At 43.2% G+C, this 26,470-nt stretch overlaps 1 protein-coding gene across 3 annotated transcripts in view; it reads right to left on the bottom strand.

The window, feature by feature from the left end:
• LOC100744294 (ataxin-10) overlaps nucleotides 1–26,470 on the bottom strand; it is a 78,516-nt gene that overhangs the window by 22,776 nt on the left and 29,270 nt on the right. The window contains exon 7 of one of the 3 annotated variants that reach the window (XR_001102201.3): nucleotides 5,689–6,661. The exons of 1 other annotated variant lie outside the window; for it this stretch is intronic. The gene's annotated coding sequence lies outside the window, so the exon portion shown is untranslated. Of the gene's footprint in view, nucleotides 1–5,688; nucleotides 6,662–15,168; nucleotides 15,896–26,470 lie in introns of those variants that run through there. One more of the 3 variants, XR_002946487.2, reaches the window with a different exon arrangement.

The following is a 26,470-nucleotide window of genomic DNA, read 5'->3' as shown; positions in this document are numbered from 1 at the left end:
AGCCAGCCAGTCAGCCAGCCAGCCAGCCAGCCATCCCGATGACGAGACGATCGAGAATATCGTTTCTACCTTGCCTCGATTCGCCACGAGGTAACCGTGAGACGCTTGTTCGCCAGCTTCGTTCATGGTTCGTTTGGATGTTAGCCGGAGAGTTAGGCTGATTTATGTCGCTGCTTGAATTATGTCGGTGAACCGATTCGAGTCGGATCGGGATAAGGGCCAAGGTTCCTTGGCTTTTCCGTTAATACCTCGCTGGCGCGGTATGAGATTATACGTGCACGGAGTAAGCATATATCGTCAACGATATTTCATAGTCGTTTCTTTGGGGGAAATTTTAATAGCTTTACCGCGTAACATCGGGGACGGTGATTTTTGATGGTTCAATAGATATTAGATCGTATTGTAGATAGCGAGTTTCGATAGTTTTATAATATCGTGTTATATCTATAGTAGTAGTTCGGTGTAATACACAAAAGGGGACGGGTTTTTACGTTAAGAGGATCTTTGGATGCAAATGTATTTTGAAATGCCAGTCTGGTTTTAAATTAGATCTCTTTTATCGTAATTCGAATGGCATAATTACACGGCAACGATAACAGTATCGTAGGATCGACATGTACCATACGGTAAAGTATAATCGCAATAATGAAATACCAATCTAACCATACGATAATTAGCAATAGTAATTTTAATTCAGACGGTCTTATCAAACTCTAGCTACGAAAACTCGTAGAATAAAAGTTTCTTGAACGATGTCGGAACAGGTGTTCGAATATGCGAATACGTATAATGTCATCACTCTGTACGTAAATATGCGCGGTATGTAAATATCATCACTGCGATCAAAATTATCTGTGACATATATCGTTACTTGCCAGGACGTGTTAAGTTTTACGTCTTACCGATAACGCGAAGGGAAGCAAAGTTTCGTGAAATATGTGACACACGAACAGCATCGGTTTAGATGCACGTTGCACCGCGGCTTCGGATTAGTACCCACGAGGTATTACCGGTCTGGTCACGCTCGAGAATAATGTTTCATGCGAGTGGTACCGATTCAGGATAGCACGATGATTGTGCTAACACGCGCATGCAGATTTATAGCGTCTCTAATCGTCTACAAAAGCTGCAACAAGATAAATAGTCATTACGCCGTTCCTTTTGCCCCTTGTTCCTATACGATCGATAAACTTCGATTCCCATTGATTTCGGTATAAATTATCGCATTTATCATCGAAGAATATCGAGGAAAACGCAGGCAAATTGAATATCGAAAACTACTCGCGTATCTCTCTTGTATCGGTAAAACGAGAGAGAACGAAGAAAGAGTCTCCGGCTAAACTACTAGACATCTTTCAAGCGATTAAGGAAAAAGATAATATTTGTTAGATAATCGTTTCGTAGGAAATTGAAATAAACTTTTAACGTATTTCTTCGTTTAATCGAAACGCGGATTCAAAGCTACGACGAAACGCATTTTACGTTTTCTACGGCCACTGTCTTTTTCCATAGTTGGCGAATCTTAATCCTGACACGCATACCGATGACATTTGGCAACAGAGGTAACGTTTTCCAACGTGCCAGATACGTACGTTACACTGTAAATTCAAATATATCTATACTAGCGTGTAAAAGATGCGAGTAAACTGTTATTTATTTTAGAAATCTTCGAGAACATCTCGGTTAGTCGGACCTGGCTATCGAGGAAAATAGGATTTCTCTAAAATGTCGAAATACCTGACTAGTTAGTTTTGCCCTACGGGTATGCACACACCTTTCTCGCTACGCTCTACTGGAAGGAGAAACAGAAAAGATGACGCGCGATGCATCGTAGGAAGGATCATTTATCATTTCAAACGTTGCCACATATCGTTGGAACGCAGAGAACATAATGTTAACAAGTTGCACTTTAATGTTTCGTTACGTTCCTCGCACGCGATCGAGTATACGCCGTCGCAACGCGTTAATATCTCGTCACCACTCGACGAAACCACCGACACACTTTGAGAGTAAATTTCTATTAAAGAACAGCATCGCAGCCAAGATAATTACGAGCATCGACGGCGTGCAAACAAGATAACTTACAAGCCTGTCGGTCGATCTCGATCGATCGATCACGATCCCACCGTGAAACGCTATAGCGATCGCGCATTCCTTCGACGCTACGTTAGGACCAACCCGACGAATCGTCCAGGGCGATAAAAATCGTCGCGTTCGATTTTATTCGAAAGAACGCTCGCACGCGTACATCGAAAAATTTCATCGATACGTACCTTTGCCTTGCTAATTTCTTCTTCGCCGTACGATTCGCTCAAAGCGCAAATAATTTCCACGTACCGAGAGCCGACGCGCCTAGACGACTCTCGCTAAAGGGGTTCATTTTTCCATCGTAAACAATCACTTTGCGGCAAAAGCAATAAAAACACCTTGCGCCACAGCCAGAGAGTTAATCGCACAACGTGATTACTGCACCTCGAGGGGCCTCGAGACCGATGAGATGACTCTTCCAGCGACCGCTTATTTCGCGTCCAGACCCTCATCGCGCATAATTACTCGCTTTTATCGCAACCAGAAGGAATTTCTCTTCTACGAATCATCCAAAAAATTTCTCCTTTTCACTGGCACGGTACAGCGGGTATAACGCTGCTTTTTTCTTTCTCCTTTTTTTTTTTTTAATTAATTATCGCACAACGATACAGCGCGAAATAACGAAACTAACGTTACTAGGTTTTGGCTGTCGGCATCGTTGATTTTTCGATTTCGATGTCAGTTGATAGGTAGGATATGGTGGTAGAAAGAACAATTTTTTTGGTTAAGAGGTGCCAGTTTCTTAGATACGAACTGTCGATATTTTCGAGACGTTCGATAAGATACGAAATCGTAACTCATAGCGTGGTCTTCGTGTTTAACGTTAGAGCCACGGTTCCCCTCACCCTCGAAAGACTTCGAAGCCTAAAATGCTGCAACTAGCAAGACATCGTTGGCAGATGCTTCTTTTCGTACCAGATATTCCATGGGAGAAGTACCGCCGTTTCTATATTTTACAATCTTTTCTTTTTATCGAAGGACGATCCTCGTCTCTTTTGCCCGGCAACGAGAAAACTCGAACTAAGCCAGGGAATAAAAGAAAGAGAGGAAAAAAGAAAAAAGAGCGAAACCCACATCTATAGCTCGATACCTATACCCATGCCATTCCTCGTGGAATTAATCGCAGAAAACGTAATCAGCCTGAATCGTGGAGGTGGCGTACGGATGAAACGCGCGAGACGTCACGAAATCGAGGGTCGAATTTGCATATTTCCGTGCTGGTTCCGCGTTGGATCGCGTGCTACGCGAGGCGGTACGTCAACAGAGAGGAGATTTCTCAATCGAAGCGGGGCGTATCGCGCGAGGACGACGAGAGGCTTGAAAATCCGACGCATTGACAGGATAATTACACGCACGTAGGCTGGCCGCTTGTCTGTTCCATCCCGTTCGTTGCGTTCATTCGTCTGTCAGCCGTGGAGAACGAAAAACATGGAGGGAATAAGGTGAGAAGAGAAGAGGACGGGAGAAAGAGGAAGAGAAAGAGGTCGGAGAATACAGCGAAATAAAGACGGTAAAAGAAGGAAAGAGAGAAGGGAGAGAGAAAAGGAGAGGCGCGCTTGGTAGCTTGGACGACCGAGCCGAGCTACCGGTGGATCAGCCAGCGGCCACCCACGATGTTGATCATCGCCGAAGATCGACCGAACCTCGCGCCGACGTTCCACGGTATTTTCATTTGCATAATGGAAATTGCGCGGCTCGCCGCCACCAACCGCTACGTTTCCGCGGGACCCGATAATTTAAAGGATATTCCGAAGGTGTTCCGTCCGATGAGTTTATCTTGGACGCGTCGTTTGCGCTAACCGACCCAACTGACGAGAATCGAATGGAAACGTCCAGCGAGGCTCTATAGCGCGCTTTGATCAAAGTCGAATCGACGGTCGAGTACGGTTCTATGGTGCGATTCGATCGTTTCAGGCTGTGCGATGTAATCGGCATCGAGCGGTTGTACGCCGATTTTTGGATGAAAAGTCGTATTACATCCTTGTTACTCCTTCCGCTTCCATAAAATTCCCAAAAACTTATTTACCTTCTTCGTTTGCTCTCCTCCCTCGATCGAGTATTCGCATAACATAGAACGATTTAAGGTCCACCACTTCCTCGAACTTGTCAGAAGCGAGTCGTTTAACGAACATCGACGGGATTAACCGACAGTTTACAGTCTATCGCGTTAGGCGTGCTGGTTTTTACAAATTTAATCGGTATGAATCAACGTTACGTTCAAGGTATAATAACTTAGCTTTATCATCGGAGGTTGGAGCACGTGGATAATGCCGGAGGGGGAAAAGAAGTTAATGCGAATTTATCGCGACTGATCTGACTATTAACTCGGAACATTATGGGACGTAAGTGGCTGCGCCGTATGGGAACTGTGTAGCTCGTTCTTGGCATACGTTGCGGGCAAGAAAAGGGGAAATGAGCGTGCAGTTGCGGCTTAACACGCTCCACAGAATGTAATATCTACTTTTTCGCACGCAGTCTATTTATTATCGTATAAAATACTTTAATGCAGTAAGATTTCCGATCATCGATATCGCTGCCTCGAGGAAGTCTGTGGGGTTCGACGAGGCTTAATGGGGGAGGAGGAAGCTGTAATTGATACTAACGTACAAGAATGTGCTTACTAAGCTTCCAAGAAGCCACTTGGAACGCTAATTTGTTTACTTTTTCGTTTGTTCGCTCGTTGTGTTTCAGTGGATCGAGCCCTTAATGCACAAATTCGTAGAAATATCGATTCGATACGAAAATTATTTGCGATACCGTATTTGCGACTATGCATTCTCTATAACGATGGGATAATTCATTCTTTCCGCAGTCTCGGACAATTAGTTCTTTCGACGTAGATAACTCTCACGTGTTAGTTTCCGCAATAATAAATCTCAATTTCTTTCTAATCGATTCGTTCGGCTAGGCTTGCAAATAATCGCGTTGCGAATTACATACATTTACTCTGTGCTTTTTGTACGTGCACTCGCTCCTTTCTATCCGAAGGACGACCGTACCAGACGCGGCAATCATCGACATTCGTCGTAACGAGACCACAGGAGCGGCTGTCCGGTTTAAAAAATCGCGCGGACACGCGTTTCCACGTGTCCCCAGAGCTTTCGCTTTCTCCGGGTGATCTTTCAGCCTGCCCACGCGTGCTCGTCCGAGAACGATAAAGGACAGTCACGAATCCGCCAGCCAATTCGAATCGGCATAATTTAACCGCGTATAATGTCTCCACGGCCATCGGAACGCTTTGATTTAAGCGGTTCGTTAAAATCACGCCTTTCCTCGTGCTCTGTATAATAGCTGGACGCGACATAACGAGCTCGTAAAATAAAGCGTTAATTAGCGTTTGTCTTTCTTCGGACGGACCAAAGAATAATCGAGCGTCTCTAATTTCTGTTCGATACGTTTCGTTATCGTTCAAAATCGTTACGAGCGTATCTGTTAATTGTACGATTAAAGGCGCTACGTTTAATCGATCGAAATTAACGTATGCTCCATCGTAAAAGTAGCGTTTGATAAAATTTCAATTTCCTCGTTGTTACATCAAAGAACAACGGTGACTTACTGTCTCATATTAAGGACTGGTGACCGATGATATACAATAAATTTGATTATCCCGTGCAAAGTGCAAAGTTCGATGTAAGTGCGCGGAAGCTTACTTTTGCCTCGAATAGTCTTACTACGCTTGCGGTCGTGGAAAATTGTAAATTAACTTTACCGACCAACTTTACGACCTCGCTGTATCATTTCCACCTACTGTACTCGAGTACACCTATAAGAAGGCTCGTGCTACCGTATTTTATTCGCTGTCCCGCATATTACGTCGCTGCCGCATTCGTCATCGGACCAATTTTAATAAATAACCGCCATATTATGGGCAAGTTCGACGAAACTCGCGCGAGAATAAATCTTACTCTACGTAAAAGCGGCGGTGTAACGTTCAGGGTACACGGACTGCTTAAGACATCGACGGTGTTCCTGTCAGGGCGTAATAATAGCCGGCAATCCGTTAATCCGTCAGGTAGTTGGTTGTCGCGAGTCTCGTTCGAGACGAGGCAAAATTTCTTCGGTTCGGTTCAAAATGGGTTCGGTTCAGGTTCCGTGCTTCTCGTTTAAAATAAAAATACGCGACGATCTTTCGAGATAGCTATGCGTATAAATCCTCCTAGCAGCTACGTCGTAACGATATGAATTCTTTCAAAAGGTCGGCATCCTTCTCCGATAGACTCGGAACTCTGAAACCTGGATCTCACGAACCCATGGTCGAAGAAGATCAATGGTGGACGGCACATCGTACCTAACCCGATCCTCGGAGGATGGTCGATCAGAGAGTCGTGGAAACCGGGGCTACTCGGTAAGGTCGACACGCAAACACGTGTACCACGGTGGTGGCCGTGTCCGGGTGGCGCGAAGCGTGAGAAGAGCGGCCGCGTGGAACACGGAACTATTCGTGGCGCGTTATAAATTCGGCGAGGACTACGGAGGCTGGGCCGATCCGGGTCCGCGTGTCCACGCGGTAGACCATAGCCCGTGGAACAGGGTCCCGTGTAGCCACGTCGGCGGACATCGACGATTCCACGCCCTATAAATACGCATAAATATTCCCATAAATCCCGTGTACCATCGCGTTACACGCGTTCACGAGAGAAGGTCCCGAGAAGATCGCGGCCTCGTTCTGCTGCGAACAGGCTGGTATCAAAGGAAACGAAAAAGGGAGGGCGAGAAAGGAGGGGAAGGGAGAGGAAAAGAGAGGAGGAGAATCGTGTGCAGAGCACGGCGCGTTCAGTGTGTATATCATATATGGAATAAATTACGCTTAACGTACGTACTCGCCGGCCGAGCCAGTTGGATTTATACACTCGGCCGACTTTCTGTGTATTCCCGATGTAATCGAGCGTTTAGCGCGCGATTCATGGCTCTCATTGATCGCCGCTTCAACAACAACATGTACGAAATTTGCATTTTTATAGGGGACGTAGAGTCGCGCGCGAGAAACTTTGACTATATGGATTTTTCCCTTTGTACCTCGAACGACGTTTAAAGAAACGTTTCGATCAACGTTATCGGGATTTGTTGCACCGACGTTTATTGCACCGTTATCTTCCGATCGTCGCGCTCTTATACTCGATATCGATTGACATTTATCTCGATATCGTTTTTGGTTTACGATTATCGTAATACTTTGAATACCGATCTTTCGTTTTACCATTTTTTCGTTGATTTTTGTTCGCTCTTGACCGTTTTACGCTCGATACCGCGTACCTGTAACGTCGTATTTTAACAAACTATTAGCCAGATGAGCGTATCTATTCTACACCAGTAAAAATCCATCGTTCATCCTCGTCCGATAAAATCTTCTCTTTCGTCTCGGTTAAATCTTCGATCCACTTTTTGCCACGTAAAATACGACGCAAAAAGGTCGAAGAAATAACGGCGCTCGATTAATTTAAGATTAATCATTCTGCCGTGGAATGCAGCGTGGCGACGATTATTAATTCGTACAACGTTCCACGAGAACAAGACGCGGAGGGACAGACGGTCCAGTCCGTTCCGTAGAAATGACTCATGTGAATAACTCGGTGAGTCTCGATAGCGATCAGCTCGTTAAAGTCGTGTAGCAGGGGCCGAAAATACGGTTTTACCGGACAATGCGAGCCGTGCACCGGGAAAACGTGCGAGCAGCTGAGCAGCGCTCAAGAGCGAGAGAACGAGAACGAACCGGTCAGAGGTGGATAAATAGAACAAACTGCTGCTAGGCCGCGTACGAGAGGTCAAGAGTACGATGTATCGGATGCTGCGATCGAAAAAAATAATTGCGCGTCTCGCGGCTGGTTCTTTGGAAACTAACGGATTTATCGTCGTAATACGATGGAACGTACGGAATTTTTTCCACTTTTGCTACGTAGATAAAATTGCGCGTTCATTCTCTATGATTCCATATGATTCGATATATGACTCTACGGTCGGATCATCTATTCATATGGGCGTGATATTATTCCGAGAACGTAATTCTATTTGAAGAGAAGCAGTGGATTATGTTGTAAATTGTTACCTTTGGAATATTATTATATTATTATTATTATATATACATCACGGAATCGTAGGATTTTTATATATTATTTATTTAAAATGGATTAAACAGGTGTTGGTTAAACAGCAAACGATGGTTGTTTAACGCGAACTAACTACGATAACGTGCTACAATTAAGACAACTAAACGGTTAAATTACAAGCCTCGTCACCACGGTTCCGACGCTCTGTTTGCGCGGACCACACTCTCCGACTTCTCAACTCACACCGATCGTTAATTCGTCTTTCTCCCTTTGCATCCCTTTGTCTTTTCTCGTAGCCCCACCACGCACGTGTCCCGCAACCGCTCGTGGCCAGGATCACGTAGGACTTTTTTCCGCGTAACTGTTTGATCGAAGGGCCGACGATGGACCTGTCGGCACTTAGGCTTTCTCGCGACATCGTTTATGGTTCACCCGACATCTCTTAGACCTTTCGTCCACGATACTACAGAATATACTGTAATACGTTCATATGCGATTATGTTCTACGTATGTTACGCTATATCCAAAATTCCCCGTGTTAATAGTCGCTATATTAAAATGGATTCGATTACGAGCGATCGGAGTACGGTTAAACTCCATTTACGATAAAACGTGTCGCGTAAATACCAAGGCAAAAACATTTAAAAACGAGAGTCCTTATCGTATGATAGATAGGATTAAAAACAGAGACGAGTATTTCTCTCTGTTTCGTACGAAAAGATAATAGCGATTGTTTTTAAAATATGAAAGGGGGCAGTTCGGAAAAAGATAACCTGTGACATTTACGATAATGGGCTGTGCGGACTCGATAACTCCATCTTCGCTTTCCACCTTACGAGCAGGCCAAACTCCGTTCCAAAAGACGAGAGAGCTTGCGTCGCTCGAAAAGCAACGCCTCGTCGCGGATCCGCTTCGGTCAGCTAAGGTTGTTTCGGTGCGTAACGATGAAATTATCGGGCCCGTAAATCATCGGTAGCGCCTCCCAGCTCGCGACACGCGTTTTATCCAACAGTTTCACGCCACTAGCAGCGGTGTCATTAAGTGTAATTAAACGCTACCATTCAGGGACTTTTGATATCGAGAGAGAGAGAGAGAGAGAGAGAGAGAGAGAGAGAGAGACAGAGAGAGAGAGAGAACGAAATCCAGAAGAGAAACGAAACGCCGGAGAACCAGAGATCCTCGTCGGCTGAAAGGATCCTCGTGGGCGAACTTTCAATATTTTTCACAGCTCGCTATCGTCGCCGACTCGCCAGCCAGATAGTACAGGTGTCACTAATTACTCTGATAACAGCGGCGCAGACCGCCTATCGGTTGCCTATCGTCTGCGAAATTAAGTGGTCGATATTTTTCTTTGGTAGCCCTCGATAGATTCTGCGCTAACAGAGGGCACAGCGCAAAACAGGATGTTAAGAGGCTGTTTTATCTACCGTGCAAGTTTATTCCTCGACGGCTTAGAGGAGCAGATTACGCGTCACCTCGAACACTGGCGTTCGCTCGATAGTTTCAGAGTTATGATTTTGGCGTTGAAGTAGATGGGAAGTAGTAGCTGAGATGTTTATGGCAGGCTGTTTCGGTGTGGGTTACGCGAGTGAATGATTTCAGAGCGTTATGCGAGGCACAGGATTGGCACAGGATAAAACGAAACTAATAATCACGGATCGGTATTCTATAAGCAAATTTTATAGATCACGAATCTTCCGATTACTATTCGCTCATAAAATTGTTCTAACATGTTTGCGCGATATACATTTTCGATCCGTAACTTGTAACTCGTCGATTCGCTAATAATATCGTTGTCTCAGAACGATAACGTTATTTTTATCATCTGCCACGAAACAAGAAGCAAAGGAAATTGACGAAATTATATAAGAGAAGCATCGATCATGCGCTTCGACGTTAAAGTTTCGAAACTTTCAAAAAGTAGAGTCGACCGCTTTTTGAGCAGCCACAAGAGGACCTAATAAACTGAAATAAATTCGTCACCGAGGAAAATGTCTTTCCGATAAATACCAGCCCCGATTAGCCGAGATACTGCTACGATAATTGCCTGTATAGATCCTTTCGAACACTTGGGAATCGTCCTAATTCACGGTAACCACGGGTTCGCTAGGATACGAAGGAAAAAATATTCGATCGGCTAGAAATAGAGGCAGACTCGTTAATTATCCGACCGGAGGTGTGTACATATGGGGCCACAAATTAACATTATTTTATGGATGACATGGAAATGGAAGAAGCGTTCTTTCTACGAACGAAAGAGCTCGTTAAGCCAGGTATCTTTAGGATCTGATCTTTGGCCAGGTAATACCGAAAATATCTTTGTAGAACGGTCCTGACAAGCGGAGAGGTGGCGAAAATTTCAACCCTGGCGCCTGAAGATTTATCGAACGGCTTCCCTCATTCACCTGCTCCTCTGTGTGCGTCCGTTCGTACGACAGAGGGATACACGGTGAGAACGCCGGAAAACAGAAACCTTGAACGGCACGAATAGCGGATGAGAAGTAACACGATCCAAGAGGATCTCTTCGGGAAAGTGTGGCAAGTGCGACGCAACCGTGACCATTCGATTATTCGTGTCGACAAATTTTCATTTTTTCGTTCGTTCTGCTCGCGAATGTGTCCGATAGTTTCTCTTAGACGTTGAAGTTTTATCAGAGAATCGTATAATCGTAGACGATTGTAGCGAAATTTAATTTACAAATATGTTTTGCATATTAGAAGTGAAATACATAGATTAACAGTGGACTAGAACAGATACAGTAGTATCTCAGGTGACGGCGGTATTTGAGGGATTTTAAGGAAAGCATAATTACGGAAACGTTGAAAATAAAAACCAAAGAAATAAAAAATATACAGAACAATCGTCTATGTAAAGAATAATGCCTACACAATTGGCACAAAGTTAATTAGATTTGGCGGTCGACTAGACAGTCGCGTTTCATCGACGGTCGCCCGAGCATCCGATAGAATCTGTCGTAATGGACGGTGATAATTATAACGAGCGCGAAGATTACAGCGATTATGTAGACGCGCAAGCATTCTTCAGCGGGGATAGTAATTGGGATAAGCAGACTGCTAGTCGGAGAGCAGAGCCGCTTGAATACGTTAAGGCGACTTTTGTCTCCGTCCATCGCACCGATGCTGCGCGATTAGCTGACGTCCTTTCCTTTCGAAGAAAAAATTACGCTACTTTTTTCCTTTTAACGCATAATAAATTCATTCGTCGTTCAAACTGGTTCTACTCTGAAGCGTGCGCGTAATCTTCCGCGAATATTTAGAGACGCGTTTAAAGCGGTTGAAAATTTACATTATTTATTTCATTTATATTATCCTTTTAAAAATTTGAAGCTTCGGGCTATTTTATTCTTAGGTATTTTCAGCTTTGAACTATTTTATCTCTCAATATTTCAAGCTTTGGATCATTTTGTTTCCAGTTCTTTGAAACTTTGAATCATCTTCTTTTTAGGTTCGCAAATAGAGTAAATCGAAATTTAGTTTGTTACGGATCTCCGGTCTATCTTTGGTATTTTACCTTCGTTGAAAATTTTATCGATAGATAATTCGATGCTTGCTTTTGTATTTCCATGGCGAGAATTTAACAAAATTGCACGATCTCGTTAAAATTGATTTTCATTATAATCGTAGCGAATGTTCCTTATTTTTGTAATGTTTTGAATATTTAAGAAGCAAATACGTCGAACAGAAAAAGATCGTAAAAAGGAAGTAAATACGTAAATGAAACATAATGTTATCGCACTTTATAACTCGCAATTTATTCAATGGTATTTCATGCTTTAAAAATATTTAATGTCTCCGATATACTACTTTGCACGTTCGATTACCCAACATAGGCTATAAATTTAATTTTATAGTCATCGATGATCGAGCAGTTTTTCACATAAATATAATTTATCTCTTCAGATAGTCGGGATTTTTCTCCCTTTATTAATCATCGATAATGATATTTAACTCGACCATGTTTCCAAATATTTGTAAAAATCGACACGCTGGTTGCGATTAATTTCACGAACGGAGCGTTCTCTTCGAACGGTTTTCACCGTAAAACGTCGTCAAAAGCCATCGATTAAATTATCAGCTCGCTTGTTTTTGCTTCGCTTTCGTTTTTATCTCTGTTTCATTTTTCTCGGTAATTGTTATTTCGACGAAACCGCTGATTTTCAACGACGATACAGCTTCGCGTTGGATTCTTTGTGCTACATTGTATATACAGTACCCCCCCGCCCTCCTGCAGTTTTTTCAACCTTTACTCTCCGTATTTTCTTCTCTTTTCATAGTAATTTCAGGCGAAGGGTACAATCTGCGCGTACCTCGTTCTCGCTAAGAATCGGTTCGCGATCGTCGTTTAATTATACACGATCATGTTCCGTCTATCGGCGTTAGCAATCACGGTTAAACGGTTTTTACGCGGCGTATATTTGCTTCTCTTTTAAGCTTGATCGCGAAATTACACCGTTTCGTAACCGATCTTATAAATAACACCATTTACTTTTCAATCTCATTAAGACCTCTTGGTTCGCGCGCATCGCCCCCTGCTACTTATATATTATTATTTCAATATCATTTAGCGTAAATAACCATCTTTTGCGTCCTGGACATTAATCTTCCATCGAAGCGTTTAAGTATCGTTTTACCCCATTTTTTATGCGTCTAACTTTTTTTTCCTTCGGTTAGGATTTACAAGATCCGAGGGATTTCTCATAGAAGCAGGGCATCTTTCGATGTTCCACTTAGACGTCGTCGACTATCTCAACGCCTCGATCAAGGAACAAAAGTATAAATCTGCTAAACTCAAGTCTGCCGAATAAATTTGCGACGCTACTCGCGTCTAAGGAACGACTCACCCAGCAGAAGCTTGAGCTCGTTCTAAAACTTACTCGTCCATCTCGCTCGAAATTATCACGCTGGATCTCTCGATCTCTCGATACCTCGATCGAAAACGAAAACGCGAATTTGACTAAAATTGAGTCCCCTGTATAAATCTTTGGTTGCAATTCTATCTGAGAAATGATCCACTTAACGGCTTAAACTCATTCTTAAACCCGATCGTCCATCTTCCAGGCTTGAAATTATTATCCGCGTATCTCGTCATTTCGATCGAGAACGAAAATACGACAATCCTTCTTCGAGCATATCCGCCAAAGAAAAAACCTATTTATTACCACCCGACACGTCGATTCAAACTGGCTCTGGTATCTCTGCCATCGCATCTTTTCGATCGCCGACTCTATCGACCAGCGACGTTCGTCTTCTCCCATACAACCGACCGCCCTCTAAGCTTCTGAACGTAACGTAACCGGCGAATCGGTTTCGAGTTCGACGCGTTTTCGCCTCGTTGAAGTCCGTGCGCGCGTGGATCGGTTAATAAAGACATAGATCGTGATCGTTGGTGAATGGAAGCGTGTCGTTCGGCGACGATCAACGCGGTCAGATACGAGATCGTAAATTGCTACAAGTTCTTCGTGTCCACGCTTCTAACAGCCGCCGATCGTACGCGATGATCCGCGTTTAATCGCTGTGCCGTCGATACGCTTTTGAACCGCCGAGTCTCTCGCCAGGGTTGACTACGATTCAAAAGAGTCGCTTACCTTGAAGCCACGAAGAATACGAGTGCGCTTCCGATGCACAATATTCTAGCGATATTCATCGTGGTTCAACGTATTTATTAATTTTGCGTATTACTTTTTGGTGTAATACGATAATCGTGTTTATCGCGTGTAATGAAAATCATTTACTGTTCCAGACACGTTATTCAATATCCGCTATTCGTAAATTAAGTTCTTATTGGGATTCTCGCTTGAAATTTACTTTTTGTCTAACTATAATTTAACGTGTTCTTTTCAGTTTTAAACTGGTGCCTTAAATAAAATCATATGGTAATTAATTCACGCTTAATTACTGTAGACTGTAAACAGGTGATCTCGCAGACAGCTAACGTTTATCGCAATATTACGCACGTACAGGTGCGGAATAAAAATCAAATTCAATTGTTCTGCTTCATACCGTAATAATCAAGAGATCTAACCGTTTCGCAGACGTTCTATAAAAGTTGCGGATTAAACGAACCGCATTATAACGAACGTTTCGCTTCGCAGCAGTACGCGCAATACATAGGCACTCGCGCATTAGCGTTAAATTCGGAAGATAACCATACGCGATAACCCTGCTCCATTGAAGCAAAACAGATCGAACTCAAGACCATTCAACGAGAAAAACGCGATCAGAATCTAACGTAATCTCGATCTAACAGCAACGAAAATCTCGTGCGAGGGATAGAACCCTAAAACGCGTGCTAAAACATTCCGTTTCAACGAGCACGATTCGTTGCTTGCACAAAGTTCAAAGACAGCTCTCGTTCCAGCGTTGCGATACTATCGCCAAGAACCATCAAACAAGCGAACGAACCGATAAAAACGACACCCCGGAACGGACCTTACGGGCCGTCATCGTGAAAGGGAGGCGAGGAATTCGGCTCGCTGGTAGCACAGAACTCTTAACCCGCTCGAAGCTCGTGGCGAAACGTACACGGTGGATCGCTTCTTCTTCTTCTTCTTACATTGTTTAACCCTCGCTCGATAAGCGCCGGATCGTTGTTGTCACGAGCGCCGAGTATTTTCTTTTATAGCAAGAAAGCGATTTCTTCCATATTCGGCGAACGTACTTGAGAAATAAATCATTCGTCTACGTAGTTTAGTAGAGCAAGGAACAAACATGGCAAGACGAAAAATTAATACTGCCCACGTATAAACGCGATTTGGAAAATAACAGTGAAAGTGAAATAGTACGATTCATAAGGAAACGATACCCGGAGAAACATTTGCAAGTAAAGTACATGCAAATTTTGAGATTGAAGAAAATTCAAGTGACGAGAAAACCGTACCAGCATCCAAAGAACCACGCTGGAAGATAATCGAAGGGGAAGCCTGTACGAAACCGTATACTTAACTTTATACAGGTTTCATAATAAACGTAATAAACTAAATACACGTGAAAAGTGAATAAAGAGGAAATAAAAGTCCGTCGTGTCGCGTGTCAAGCGTATCGAAATTGGTCGCAAAAAAATTCCACGACAAAATTATTAGGATATGAAATTTTGTCACGTCGTTTTCGACACCCCGAAATTGAGCTCTTACGGAGCGTCGACGTAAAAGGGAGGCGAAGAATCGAGCTGGCTGGTAGCCCGAAACGCTCAACTCGCTGGAAACTCGTGGCAAAACGCACACAGTGGCTTCGATTCTTCGTCCTCTTTGATCAATTTGAATCGCGAGGACGAGGTCTTAGGCCGACATCTTTCATGCCCGAACGTTTCGAGGGAGCAGTTTCTCCGGGCACTTAGAGATATTTTAATGGCGCTTTGTGTCCCTCTGTCTCTGTCTGGTCGGCCAAATGGAAAAGGGATTCCCTTTATTCGAAACGCGACCGCGTTTCGTTTCGCCCTTTGTCTCTCCACCTCATCCTTCTCCTTACCTTCGTCCAGGTTTCACCCTTTTCCTTTCCTTCTTCTTTCTTTGCTCCTCTCATTATACTTCTTTCGGGCGACGTCCGCTGACCACTGGTTATTTTAATTGGATCTTCGCCGAGACTTTTTTCACCCGTCCTCCCATTCCTTCCGTAAGCATCGCCCCTTTCCATCCCTTACACGCCGTAGATTCCCGCTGCCGTCTTCCAATTCCCTGGATACCCTCGGTTTTTGTGCCAGGCGCGACAACCTTTGGCGACGACGCACGGAATTCGATATACAGTGACTACAAAAAGTATTTTATACGTCACTGTGTTTATCGTTGTATTTACGCAGCGATTCGTTGGATTATAATAAATTTCAATTTCTGCGTTGTGTATCGATCTTATGCGATTACAAAAATTTCTAAATTTCGTTTACAGCTTCGAATAAGTGGATTCGATCGACAGGAGTTACAAGTAGACAAGAGAATCGTTGAATTCGTACGATATAAATTCCAGTCGGGTCCAACTCGGGATAAATCCACTTGAAAGTTCGATCGAAAGTTCGATCAAAGTCGATCGAATATATTCTAAAGTCTTCATCTTCGTTAACTCGTATTCCTTTGATCTTTTTAAAAAGCATCCCTTCTCCGCGTTTGCTCGAAAGAAACGCTCAATTTATTCAACAGCCTCGCATTAATTCCGACACTTGGACAACTTTCCAAAAAGTCCTCCTTTCGGTGTCAAATTAAATTACCGGAGGCAATTACCCCTGGAAAATAATCAAGCAAGATTCTTGCCTGCTTCAAAAGAACTTTCTTGTAACAGCTTCGACGTGCCATTTATATCAAAAATATCACGAGACACTCCCGACCGATTCGAGAGTGGTAATCGTTTAATTAGCACGTATATTCTTCGAAGATCTTTATCGGCCAAGACTCTGAGAAAATTCGCGCCGCTTTCTTGAAGGATGACGCGAAAGTTTTTTTGCGGCCGGGTTTACCGTTTCGAGAGCGACCACGAGCGACCACAGAACAGTCGCCATACTTTTTTTCCCTTTGCAAATTCAGAATATCGTGGCAAGTTTTTTGTTCAAACTTTCATATGATAAAACAAGGCACGTACAGACACGTAACAGACGTATTGTCAGCGTCTCGCGCTAATATACAAATATGCGTATATCGAATTATTTTTATAACTCGCGATATTTTAAAAAAAAAACGAGATATTTTTGAAGAACTCGATAAAACTACGAGCTTTTGTTCGTGCGCGAAATGCGAAAGAGTAAATAAGCGAGTAAAATCTGCGCAAAAGAGAGACAAAATTTTCGCCGTACTGTTTTCACGATGCAGACTTCCGATGGAAAACGAGAAATTAATCCAAAGGAATATACGAACGGATATTACTCACGCATCACACTTTCACGAGCGGTGTAATTAATATTTATGCGATCGACGCCAATGGGATTAATTAAGATTCACGCGAAATACACGGAGATGCTGTAAATGGAGTACCAGTTTGATCAGCTTGGAAATTTATTATACGTAACGATGATTAAAAGTCGCGTGACGCCTGCAACGTTTATTTCGAGGAAAATAGAGTGGTTTCTTTTTGTTTCCATTTATTGAATACGAAATGAAAATAATATTTCATGTGGTGGATAGTGTTCAAAAGTGGTTTTCCAATGCATCCATCGAGTCGTCTCTATTAACGTTGTTTAATACGTTTATAAACGTTCAAGCAAGGTATTTCGTTTATTTTTTGTGACGTATTGTAGTTTTTCGTAAAATAATATTCGACTATATCTTCTATTCTGTATCTTTCCTCGATTTTCTAAAATTAACCAAATGGGAAGATAAACGATTAAAAAAAGGACGAAATTCTACCAGAATCGGATGCTGGACAAAGCCTTTTGCTCGAGCTCTACCTATCCGTAGCGTTGTTCCGATAAAAGTCGCGCGCCGGTTTTCAACAAGCGACTGACATAGACGATGAAGACACGAACTCTACTACCGAAGCGAACTCACTGAATGGTATTACTACTCTTCGCGGCAGGAGGGCCGACTCGGGCTTACTTTACACCGTTGGATCTTAATTTAATACCCAGGCCCCGCCACGACATCGATGCCTCTCGTTCGAATCGTGTCCCACTGCGATTCGTTCTATAGAAACGAACATTGCGTTCAATGGCTGCCGGGGGTGGTCGTGAGTTACGTCGTTCATTGGGTGATTTAAATGTATGCAAAAATAATTGCTGTTACGTTTCTGCGTTGGCGTTGTTAATTCTCTGTAGACAAAACGGGTTGCGCGTCGATAATTTAACCGATATTTCACCTCTGAATTTATATTATTCTTCTTGGAATTTGTACTTTTATTGGAGAAAGTTTGAAACGTTTAAGTCGACGTTTAAGATCGTACGATATAATAAAGGGATCGATAGATATCCTGAAATGTTTTAAACTCCTCTCGGACATTTGAAAGGAATTCTTTGCGGTTAATTAATTGGAGCGATTTCAAAGTTAAACAGCAGTAGATTTAATATCTTGATTTGGTCGCTCGTGTAAAGTAACGACTCTAATTTTCTTTGTCGCGATCGATCGTGAATAATGTCACTTTCTTGTACATAAATTAAATAAATTATTTGCATCGTCTTTAAAAAATGTGAAGCTAAAGATGTATGATCTCTATCTTAAGTCGCGAAATAGGCAATAGTATAATTTGGAAAAAAAATTTGGAAAGAAGGGGTAAAAAAGGTATTAAGATTAGGGTAGATTCAGCGTTCGCAAAAAGTTTCCAGAGAATAAATTCCTATGTATTTTACGATCCCATAATTTGCAGATACTGATTTCGATAATTGCACGGAATTGCCGTTCAATCTACTCGCTAAAACTTTAAATATAGGCCTAAGCGAATTATACCTACAAGGGGCAAGCTTACGACAGAATATTAGCTATTTCGTTTATGGTTCCGCTAAAATCTATTACGCTTGTTATACTGGGAACGACTGTATCGTTTGATCGAGAGATCGACGGATATCATGGAATTTCTCTAGCTTTTTTCAAAGCCTAGACGAGTCTAATATTTAGAAATTTCACTGGAAGCCAGCGAAACACGCACTTTCCGTTCTCTTTACCACTTTCGCCCTATCGGTCGTAATTCATAATTTAGATCAATATCCATGGTTCCGTTAAGTATCCCGCGTTTCGATCGATTTAAAGGCTTATTAATGGGTCCCGGAACCGCGGTGGATTATGATCGATCGCTTCGAACACGGTACGCTGTTATTTCGGAAATTCTTGCCGAGCCCCTCGTTAATTCGAAGGGTTTACGGTGGGCTGCAACACTCGTAATCGTCCAACATTGTGTCCCAGGAATGCGCCAGGAATTCCTCGACCGGCCTGGAAACCGTCTCTTTGTGTCCTTTCGCTTGTAAACTGTAATCGATCGGAAGGCGTATAACGCGAGGTTTCTGCTCGACGATCGAATTCGTGTTCGAAGTTTCGTGGAGAACGATGGCTTCGGGTTATCGGTGTTTTAAATTGCGGCGAAAGTGTGAACAGTTTGCGTGAATCAAACGAATCAGGTGGTGGACTTACAAAAAACTTATAAGATGATAATTCGTAAGGTGAAAATGCAAGGCGAATTTGCGCAGAATCTTTCAAGGGATGAAACACTGGATCGTGCAGAAACGAGAGTGCGACTGAATCGATTTGAATATAAGTAAATTAAAAGATAGAAAGTATAACGTTGAATTTTCTTCCAAATCCGTTTAATTTTCTTCGATTTAATATAAAATTAAACATTGATATCGTTATCCAAATAAGATAATCGTCCATATTTCGTAAAGAAATTCGTTCAGCAAAATATCCCGTTAAAGCAACATTAACGCGTTTAAATATGAGATTTTTCATTTCGTTACGTCGTTCAACACGCTACAACGAATATTAAATAATTGGATCGAAAGTAATAATTTATTTATTAAGAATATGTTTCGTCGTTAATGTTCAATCGTTAAACAGCGATACGCTTAGCCATCTATTATCGAAGATAAAAGTGGTCGTTTATTTTTGTAACACGCGCAGCATCAAGATCTATCGCACACTGTCGATCGATGATGAATCGATGGATACGACGACACGTTTCAAGCACGTGTAACACCTTGTTGGAGTATGTCCGCGATGCTAACGTGGACGACGCCATTCGATCAAACAACAAAACAACAAGACTCGAGAAAATTGACGTCGCGTAAGTCTACAGAGATAATAAGTCATTGATAAAACGAAGACTCTGTGCGGTGATGCCTGAACACGAATTGCATTTTACGTGTTTATACTTTGAAAAGAAGTTCGATGTAACTCATTGCGAAAATAAGTCGATCTTTAAAAAAATTTCAGCGCTAAAATAGTCCAAATTCGAAAACTGGAATTCTTCGGATCTTAGCTTACGTTTTCACCTTTCATCGACCATAACTTTTATTTTGGAATCTGCGCCAAGGTTGAAAAAGGTAAAAGAACAGATGTATGGCTTTGCGTGAAAATTGAAAAACAGAAACAAGAATTCAAAAACGAAGAAACTGAAAATAATGGTATTTTTTTAGTAAAGATTTGTCATTGAGATCTCGGTGATGAGATATGGACGTTTGTTATTATAATGGGCGGTTTAAATGCAAATTGATAATGGCGAACAAAAAAATTCAAGGATTCCAGGAAATGGTAAAAGTCCATGGCTCGGAGTACCACGTACATGTACGCGCATTATATATATATTATCCGAATGCATCAAACGGATTTATCGTGACATACGAGTATAATTACTCGACCGTGCAAAAAAGGCAAGTAACATTCCAACAATTCTACCTTTCACGCGTTGCAGTTTTGCAACGCTCGGATCGTGTTCATCAATCTCTTCGTTCAATTGCGTTCAACGATTGCGTTGCAAACGTGAGAACATTTCGTTTCAATTCCTATTCGCGTACATTCTTATTAGTGTCTTAATTACTTTAAGCATTTCTTCTCGAAGAAAGAAATCATAGATTCGACGAAATTTTCCGATTAGTGCGAAAAGAAGATGAACGTTTGCGTCAATTGTTATCCAGCCCTTGTATTATTTTCCTCGTATTATACGCGCATCCGTCGTTCGGGGTTGATATCAGAAAATATTTAACTTGGGCCAATGTTAAAAAACATATCATCTTTTTATCACTTTTCAATTTGTACGATCGATCGGCATTGTTGCTGAGCGATACGAGTTACGAACGCGCGAAAAGAAACGAAAGATCGTAAAAAGTCGCACCTCCGCTGTCCATACTGCTCTATTATACGGAACTCGGTCGTGACTGAATATAATTACTTCACGGATGGTCCAGACGAACTTTGCGCAACTTTACGAGCCTCTCGTTATTGACTACAGCTCACCTCTTGTAACTCTCCATCGGGCCTCATCGTTCCATACCTGCGTTCTTCGGATTCGATTTTGTTCGCAGAGTTAAGTTGCGTGGTATGAAATTCGTTTCTACCGGGCGAGTTATACGAGATGCGTTATTAGTTGGGTAGAAATAGATGACGCGATTTCACATTTATTCTTTTTCTTCTTCGGTCTTCTTTCTACGAGTACAAAAAGGCACGTGGAAATATTCGTCGCAGCTACTGTACGTCTCGAAAGGTCAATTTTATTTTACAGAATTATTCTTCTCCGAGTCGTTAACGAATAACGTTGCGTTGAAAAATGTCGGGTTGACTAAAAAAAATCTGGCAACCGCGAAGATTTACAACAGAATATCTACCAGGCACGTAACACCGCCAAGGAACGGGTTTGTTGAAAACACGTAGATTTTGCCGTTGTTTCGCCGTTGTAATACTTTGAAAACGCCGGCAAAATTAATACACGCAGGTGGTCATGCGGGGAACACGTGTAAACGTCAGAAGGATGCGCTCGAGAAGACCGTAATTCACTGCACGATTTTCAAGGAGCTGTCTGAATTTATCATACGCAAGAACACTGGGCCGTGCATCAAATTTCATTGCACGGCTGTGGAAGTTTGACAAGGTGTGACGGGCCTGTAGCACGTGTCGACGCGATGCCGCGCCCTCGGCAGCTTGCTTCGCGTTCCATTCGCCTCTAAATGCGACCCTTTGCCTGGCCTTGATGCCCTTTTTACGTAACATGCGAGGTATTCGCTTATTTTTTTGCCAAAAACAAGAGAAGATCTTTGTTCTCGACATGGAGAGAATTTTTTGCGCGATGCGATCTTTCATTTCGCTCGCTTTCGCGTACACTGATTCGCGAAAGTATTTGAACGAGTATTTATTGTAGAAAACTTTTACGTTCGCATCGTACGTGTCATATTTTGACATTTCATCGACACTGCTACGATAAACGAGTGTCACGATTATAGCGTTAACGTTTGAAACCACTCTGAAAATGTGCATAGAAATTTATTACACGTTTATTGCAAATATACGAATTTCTAACATTAATGGAATATTTATTAGTAGATTGAAGCATTGTCTTATTATATTTCGTCCCCAGAAGATAAATATTTCCTTAACGATGTTACGATTTAGTTATTGCACAGATATACAACTGCGATGCGCATCCGAATAGAAGCAGAACTTACTCGTACGAACGGTAAACTTTCTTTTCCAAGCAACCGCGGAAGATCAGTAGCAAGGACGACAAAAAAGGCAAAGAAAGTTTACAAAGACCCGAGATCGATCGATCGAGAAAATCGGTACGACGTACGATATAATAGATACCAGAATCGTTGAAAACAAGGGCAAATTTCCCCAACACCGAAGAAAGCAAAAAAGTACACCACCCTTCGCCGAAGACTAGAACCGATTCCCGTCAAAAAGATCACGCTGACCTATTGTCGAACAAGCGGTCGAAGAAAGCGGATAGGCTTGACAAAGAGTCCAGAAACCTTCGACATAGGACGCAGAATTACCGAAAACAACAATCAAATTTCGCCGCGATGCCAGTCTTTACGCTTCGTCGATGTGGACGGCGACACGAGAAAAAGGAGTAATAGGGTAGAGAAACGGGGAAGAAAGAAAAGGTTTATCGAGCGTAACCCCGTAGATTTTTGGAACAGCCTTCGTCGAATAGGTCGTTTACCCTTATCTCCGATCGAATCTACCGGTGAAGTGCGAACGATCGAGCCTCTGCGACGAAACCGAATCTCGATCGAGGTGGTCCCTTCGATGGGTTCAGGATCCCTTCGGGACCCAAAAGCGATCACCTCGCTTCGCTGGGCCTCGTTGCGTGCCGGCAGTCGTTCTCTTCGTCGTCTTCTCTCCCGTGGAAAAAAAGGGCCAAGGGAGGGAGGCGCGCCTTTGTGAATATCGTTGGCCGACGCAACGCAGAAAGCTACTTTATAAGTAACAGTCGACCCCATTTACGTTGTTCGACCAACGAGACGAGAGTACGTTTGGCACACGGGGTGAGGTAACACGAACCACGAACGCGATAAAGTTGCAATCTCTTCGGTGGAACGTAACGGTGACGTTAGGGGAGGAAACACGCGGAGCGAGGGTAGCAGCGATGTTTGCCGAGTGAAAATTTGTCGAAGAGTCGCACGTAGGCATAGTAATTGGCTTGTTCCGATGATTGAACTGAAACGATCGAAACACTTTTGGCGGGCTATATTTATTTGAGGAAGTTTTAGACTTTATTTTAAAGAAATCGTAACGGTAATTGTCGAGCGTCGAAGATTTTAAAAATCGAAGACGATAAGAAATAAAAAAAAGGATAGGAGGAAGAAGAAAGATTTAGCGCACGAATAAGCGGGATTTATATAGAATTACGATATCATACAAAACTATAGAACTAATAAAAATCAATAACTAAAAATATCAACAATCATTCCTGCGAAATGTCACATTCGAAAATAGACGCGTATTTCTATTTACTAAATTATATCTTTTCACGTGTACATCGACATTATAAAAAACAGTCTTATGTTTTCGACGCTTTTTCATCGATGCATCTGTATGTCTACATATATTAGCAGACTTGTTTCAATCGGATCAATATCCACGTAAAACGATAGTCGTCAACGAAATAATCGCAGCGAGTGAGCGATAAAATTTCGATGGAAGAAGGTAAGGTGTCTTACCTAGTTTGCCGTGGTTCCTGGATCTGCCCAAGAATAAGAAGGGCTATCGCGATTGCCGCGATGTCACCACAACGCATCTCTTACATCACAATCCCCTTGTTTATTTGAATTCATAAAACGGATGCACACGGGACGGAGTTTTACGCTTCCGCAGTCAGGCAACCGGATGCACGTCGGATGTTTGTCGTTTCAGTGGCATGACACGCGTTTCACGGTCCTCTCGCACGGCATTGCACGATTTCTCGCACGGAACTCGACACACAAACACGATCTACATACCTCGAGTTCTAGGTCCTTTCCTCGAATATTTTCAAAGAATTATTCCTTCTACCGCGTATAAAACGTACTTTAAAATTCGATCACGAGTCGTCGCGATTTTTTTGGAGATTTACGAAATATCTTTTTTTCGTATAAAACGACGTTCAAGTCGAAAGAAGGTCCTTCTTAGTCGCTTCGAGTTGCTCGGAAATTATTTTTCAAAGCCTCTGCACATTTTTCTTCGACTTCTTAAATATTGGATCCAAGTACCAAGAAATTCGTCTTTCGTTCGCCTTTAGTTGCTCGAGAATAATTGCTCGATCCTTTTTTCCACACAAATCGTTTCTTAGTTATTTCGTCATACGTAAATCGCGATCGTGTAATTGCAAAATTACATATATTCGCCAAACGCGATAAAATTGCAAGAGTTCGTCGTCTGTTTGGATTGCAGCGTCTATAAAAGTCGTCGTATTAGCCGAACGGCACCAGCAATCTCCGTTCCGTCAACGAGGAGCCTCGTTAAAGTCACCGTGCACGGTGTACCTTCGCCAAGCTGTCGGAACAAAGCCGCATGCTCTGGACAAGCGCGAAACAGCTAAACCGCGGGACCAACATTTGGACAGTGTAAAGTGTTTGCGCCGCTTAACTGGTCCGGCGAGAGTGTTTGCAATCGCCAAATACTCGAGAGTCGTTCGCTTTAACGGTGACTAAGCGCGAACAACGCACGTCCACCGGTTGATGTGTCTATACCAGCATCGGTACGCGTGCTGAAATCGCTCGTTCGTTTCGCTTCTCTTCCTCGTCAAGCTTTTCTCCACTTCCGTCGTCTTGTAAATTTTTGCTTTCGCTCTTGACTTTTACGAGCTAATCTCTCTGGTTTTCGGTCTTCGATCTCTTTCAGGCTCTGTCGTCGACTTTGATTCTTCGAAATCGCATTCGCTGCGTGTAAGAGTAGGGGTACACGTTACAGGAGAGCGTCAAAGAAGAATCGACTGTTCCGACCGTTGTCTAACGCGACGCAACGTAGTTATCGAATCGTTAGCGACTGGTTTCTAATTAAAAAGCCAACGAAGCGGCGCAATCATCGACGCGGGAGCGTTTTATAGCCGAGCTTTCTGGCCGATCGGAGATATCCGGCTCACGCGACGTATTATTGCCGTGGAATCGCTCACGCGAGGATATCGTCTTATTGTCCGGTTAACGATTCCGTGGTGGCGTGAACTTATCGATCGGCTCATCGTCATCGCGTTAAAAGTCCGTCGAGATCGTACGGAACCACGGGGAGAGCGTGATCGATCGATCGTTCGTTTCGCGTACACGCGGTCACGGAGAGAAAGACGAAGAAGACGAAGAGGATGTAAGAAGAATCGTACGACGAAGACGAAGAAAAAGGAAACGTTCGTTCCTCCGTTCAGTTAGCCGCGCTCTTTTTCTCTTTCCATCAAGGGGCCACGAACGCTCCTCTCCTCTGTTCGGCTAACTTAACGAAGAGGAATTCCTTTTCAACGAGTACCCCTCCCGTGCTACCGGTTCTTATTGTCCCACTCTGCTTCTTTATTCCTCTCTTTTGTCAGTTTTTTTCAACTTATAGCCGTGGCCCGTAAAAGCGTCTCGCGGCACTCGGCTCTCGGCTCTCGGTTTTTCTGCGACGCGCTTTATTTATTCCACCGTACGGAAATTTGTATGCCGCTTGCTTCTGGACCGAACTTTACCAGCTGGTTCCACGACACCCGACGAATGCCACCGGGACACCTTAAACCGCGTCTCGGCGAGCCCGCAGCTTGTCCCGCTGCCCTCGCGAACCACACGATCCGATACACCGTGTCAGGATCGATCGACGACTAACAGCATCATTCACCTGCCAGCCTTGGCGAACGCTGCGCTCGCAGCAGACGCGTGTCATCCGATCTCTCCCCCCTTCTGCTCGGATTATCTCCGTCGTAATTAAACTTTCATGATCGATCTACCCTGTCCGTGGACCGGACACTCGAACAGGACAGGTGTAAGGGTTGTCGCCTTCTATCTCGATGATCCAACTCTGCCTCCTCGGAGATACCGTATCTTACAGCTCGTTAGTCATCGCCGATCGTTCGAACGAAACGCCCTTTCGATTCCAGCCTCTTTTTCTTTTTTCAAGACGATTCTTATTCTTACGAAAGTCTGATAAATACGATCGTACGTGGTAACTCGTACTGCTCGAATATCTTCTCGAGACTCGATAACTTTGCGTCAATTCGATCTATCGATTTTATCAAACGTCTTTAAAACGGAGTCGATCGTTCGACGAACCCTCGAATCTTTAAATCTTTAAACTCGTCGATACTTTGTTTTATCGGTTTAGGATCGAGCGATCCCTGAGATCCGATGTAATTCGGTTTAAATCGCGATCGCGAGGAACGATAGCCCCGAGTATCGGCGCGGAACTGGAGCAGAGGGTAACTGTGCAAGGTGTGCGCGGTGCAACCCGGTGTTCAAGGTAACCATAAGGCGACCACCACCATCGGAC

The sequence above is a fragment of the Bombus impatiens genome, unplaced genomic scaffold, assembly GCF_000188095.3.
Source record: "Bombus impatiens unplaced genomic scaffold, BIMP_2.2 scf_0259, whole genome shotgun sequence".
Taxonomy (NCBI): Eukaryota; Metazoa; Arthropoda; class Insecta; order Hymenoptera; family Apidae; genus Bombus; species Bombus impatiens.
This window is presented reverse-complemented; position numbering and strand designations above follow the sequence as displayed.